The sequence below is a fragment of the Ovis aries genome, chromosome 10, assembly GCF_016772045.2.
Source record: "Ovis aries strain OAR_USU_Benz2616 breed Rambouillet chromosome 10, ARS-UI_Ramb_v3.0, whole genome shotgun sequence".
NCBI classification, from domain to species: domain Eukaryota; kingdom Metazoa; phylum Chordata; class Mammalia; order Artiodactyla; family Bovidae; genus Ovis; species Ovis aries.
The window spans coordinates 7912291-7917062 of record NC_056063.1 but is presented as its reverse complement, the minus strand read 5'-3'; the positions used below and the strand labels follow the sequence as shown (position 1 = coordinate 7917062).

Below are 4772 nucleotides of genomic sequence, written 5' to 3'. Positions count from 1 at the left end.
AGTCTTCCCTGTCCATCACCAACTCCATCACTCAGACACGTCCATCAAATCAGTGATGCCATCCAGCCATCTCATCCTCTGTCATCCCCTTCTCATCCTGACCCCAATCCCTCCCAGCATCAGAGACTTTTCCAATGAATCAAATCTTCGCATGAGGTGGCCAAAGTACAGGAGTTTCATCTTTAGCATCATTCTTTCCTGTACCCTCTTGGGGCTCCACAAACACTAAAGGTTGAGAAATTCTTTCCTGATGCATCTGCTTATCCGACTCTTTTGATGTGATATTCTCAAAGGTAGCTTCCTTGGTGGAGCAAATGGTAAAGCGTCTGTCTGCAATGAGGGAAACCCGGGTTCGATTCCTGTGTTGGGAAGATCTCCTGGAGAAGGAAATGGCAACTCCCAGTATTCTTGCCTGAAGAATCCCACAGACGGAGGAGCCTGGTGGGCTACAGTCCATGGGGTTGGGTCACGAAAGTCGGATAAGACCTAGCGACTTCACTTTCACTTTCTCAAAGGTAGAGCCAACATTTCTACAACCAAAAAGATGTACTTGTGATTATCAAGAAATCATGAGCAAGTGCCTGCATTTTCTTAGGGAAAGGAGTGCTAAAAATGTTTTGGTAAACTTCCTTCAGTAACATACTCTCTTGTTCAAATATTCTATGTATTTGAGCTTTACATCTCATATCAGTATCAGATTCACTTTACCCAATACCTTTGTGGAACTTTAATATTTCTTTTTCCTTCATGCTTACCATGCCTCCAGGAGTAGCTAACATGTCCCATCCACATTCTGTGTATCAAACCTGATAACCACTATCAGCATCACCATAAATGATGCAAGGACGATTTTCAGACCATTATGAAAAATTTCTGGCTTCCTTATAGATTGGTACTGCCAAATTTCTCTTGTTGGTGCTAATAGCAAGGAGACTGAATATTGTTGGAAGAGACCATATTTTGCATTTTCCTTCCTGGCTCTCAAAAACTCTCCTTGACCATGTGAGTAAATCTGATTCAAGATCCACAAGAGAAACGTTGCAAGTTTTAGAAAAGTTGTTTGAGTAGAAGACATCAAGTGTTTTGTTTGTTCGTTTGTTTTCTTTGTCTTTTGTAAAATGAACAGGACAGTTTTGCAATGGAGCCAAGTGAGTATAAAAACAAATAAGATTGATGTTTCCTATAATAATTTCTCCCATCTCAACATCAACAAAACTTTCAGTGTGTAGGAGACAACTTTTGCCTCAATTTAAAGGTAATATTTCTCAGTTGATTCCAGTGTTATATTTAGAAAAAAGTTCCTATTAAAAATATTAACTTAGTGGAAATGGTTTTGACCAAATATCTTCATCTATTTGTCACCCCAGTGATTGCTTCCATCTTATTCAAATTTTTCAAAGCCACATCTGTCACCATGGCAATCAGTAATGTCACAGACACCACCTTCCATGTCATCAAACCTTCCCTTTAGTCACTTGACAATCACTGAAGGATCTAGACTTCCCTCTTGAATATTGTCAGACTCAAAATACTGCCTGTGTCCTTATCTTTACTAGAACTCCACCCTGAATTCTCTTTATAGTGTGTAGGAACCTTGTTAGGTTCATGTTAGGTCCATGTCAAGGTAATTTTGAGTGGTAAAACAGGAGACGGCAAGAGTGATCATTGACATTTTAGGAATCAGTGAACTGAAATGGAATGGAATGGGTGAATTTAATTCAGATGACCATTACATCTACTACTGTGGAAAGGATCCCTTAGAAGAAATGGAGGAACCCTCATAGTCAACAAAAGAGTCTGAAATGCAGTATTGGATGCCATCTCAAAAACTACAGAATGATATTTGATCTTTTCAAGGCAAGCCATTCAATAGCACAGTAATCCAAGTCTATACCGCGACCAGTAATGCTGAAGAAGCTGAAGTAGAACAGTTCTATGAAGACTTACAAGATCTTCTGGAACTAACAGTAGTGATTTTGGAGCCCAAGAAAATAAAGTCTCACTGTTTCCATTGTTTCCCCATCTATTTGCCAGGAAGTTATTGAACCAGATGCCATAATCTTAGGGCTTTAATGTTGAGTTTTAAGCCAGCTTTTCACTCTCCTCTTTCACTTTCATCAAGAGGCTCTTTAGTTCTTCTTGCTTTTTGCCGTAAGGGTGGTGTTATCTGCATATCTGAGGTTATTGATATTTCTCCCAGCAATCTTGATTCCAGCTTGTGCTTCATCCAGCTCAGCAATTTGCATGATGTACTCCGCATATAAGTTAAATAAACAGGGTAAAAATATACAGTCTTGACATATGCCTTTCCCAATTTGGAACAAGACCATTGTTCCATGGTGTGGTTGTATCTATCTGGTGCTTCTTGACCTGCATACAAATTTCTTAGGAGGCAGGGAGAAGGTAGCCTGGTATTCTCATCTGTTTAAGAATTGTAAACATTTTGTTGCAATTCACACATTTAAAGGCTTTCAGTTCAGTTCAGTTCAGTCACTCGGTCATGTCTGACTCTGCGACCCCATGAATTGCAGCACGCCAAGCCTCCCTGTCCATCACCAACTCCTGCAGTTCACTCAAACTCACATCCATCGAGTTGGTGATGCCATCCAGCCATCTCATCCTCTGCCGTCCCCTTCTCCTCCTGCCCCAATCCCTCCGAGCATCAGAGTGTTTTCCAATGAATCAACTCTTCGCATGAGGTGGCCAAAGCACTGGAGTTTCAGCTTTAGCATCATTCCTTCCAAAGGACACCCAGGACTGATCTCCTTTAGAATGGACTGGTTGGATCTCCTTGGAGTCCAAGGGACTCTCAAGAGTCTTCTCCAACACCACAGTTCAAAAGCATCAATTCTTCAGTGCTCAGTTTTCTTCACAGTCCAACTCTCACATCCACACATGACCACTGGAAAAACCATGGCCTTCACTAGATGGATCTTTGTTGGCAAAGTAATGTCTGCTAAAAAGCATGTGCTGTCTAGGTTGGTCATAACTTTCCTTCCAAGGAATAAGCATCGTTTAATTTCATGGCTGAAATCACCATCTAAACAGAAGTAGATGTCACAAAGAGTCAGACATGACTGAGTGACTGGACTGAACTGAACTGAACCCTGAACTGTCTTTATCATAGATTTCTTTACTAATTTCTTTGTGCCTTGAGTGAGAAGAAATATAATACCTTTTGTGGTTCTACTTCCTTGACTGATATTATCTATAGAATTCATGTATACACAAACTGCTGGCCCAGAGGAAGTGAATTTTCTGCCATCACAGGATCCATCCATAAAGAATACAGAGAACTTGGAATCTCCCTCTGCTGATGAATACGTTTGATTAACAGTAAAGGTGCTCTCATTTGAGAACTGTGGCTCTCTAACATGTATAGAATTTTCTTCCAAAAAATAAGGTCTCCAGATATATAACCATGCTTGAAAGAAATGTCTTGGAATAATTTACAATGCAAAAAAAAATAACATCACACAATGAACATAAGTTTGGCTAAAATAAAAGCATATAATAACTGTGTAAGTTAATATTTTATAAATTTCTAAATAAATTTTAAGTTACTTAATTTAAAAAGCCTCTTCAAATGTGTTTCATTGATAATTCTCTAATCATAGTATCATCTCTGTTTAAGCACTATACTGTATAATTCAGTCAGAAAGACTGATTGAGGTTTCATAATTTGTTCTTTTTTTCTTCTTTATTCTATTCTGAGGTCCAGTATGACTTAATGGTCTATTCTTTGTGATAAGGGGTAAAGTTTTTGGCTACTAGGCAAAGAACTGTGAATTTCTTAATGTTCTGAATGTAGCATAATGCCATAATGTAATTGTGCAAAGTCAAAACAATAATTTTAGAGATTGGTTTGGATTTCAATTTTGCCTACAAATGGGTTTATGTTGAATATTAAAGGCAGAATTACTATAACTACTTGGGCTGTGGAGTATATTTTATAAATAAATTCACAGATAATGCATCTTGACAGATTCAAGGTTAAAAACTGACAATTGCAGTGCAAAGTCTTTCAGTTCAGTTCAGTCAGTTCAGTTCAGTCAGTTCAGTTGCTCAGTATGCCTGACTCTTTGCGATCCCATGAATCACAGTATGCCAGGCCTCCCTCTCTATCACCAACTCCTGAAGTTCACTCAAACTCAAGTCCATTGAGTCGGTGATGCCATCCAGCCACCTCATCCTCTGTCATCCCCTTCTCCTCCTACCACCAATCACTCCCAGCATCAGGGTCTTTTCCAATGAGTCAACTGTTCACATGAGGTGGACAAAGTATGAGTTTCAGCTTTAACATCAGTCCTTCCAATGAACACCCAGGACTGATCTCCTTTAGGATGGACTGATTGGATCTCCTTGCAGTCCAAGGGACACTTGAGCCTTCTCGCACACCACAGTTCAAAAGCATCAATTCTTCAGCACTCAGCTTTCTTCACAGTCCAACTCTCACATCCATACATGACCACTGGAAAAACCATAGCCTTGACTAGACGAACTTTGTTAGGAAGATAATGTCTCTGCTTTTAAATACGCTATATAGGTTGGTCATAACTTTCCTTCCAAGGAGTAGGCATCTTTTAATTTCATGGCTGCATCACCATCTGCAGTGATTTTGGATCCCAAAAAATAAAGCCTGACATTGTTTCCACTGTTTCCCATGAAGTGATAGGCCCAGATGCTATAATCTTGGTTTTCTAAATGTTGAGCTTTAAGCCAACTTTTTTATTCTCCACTTCCACTTTCATCAAGAGACTTTTTAGTTACTC

The 4772-nt window shown here is 39.4% G+C and overlaps 1 pseudogene; it reads right to left on the bottom strand.

Moving 5' to 3' along the window:
* Positions 1-501: 501 nt before the first annotated feature.
* Positions 502-1075, bottom strand: LOC114116721 (putative ATP-dependent RNA helicase Pl10; annotated as a pseudogene).
* Between the last annotated feature and the right edge of the window lie 3697 nt (positions 1076-4772).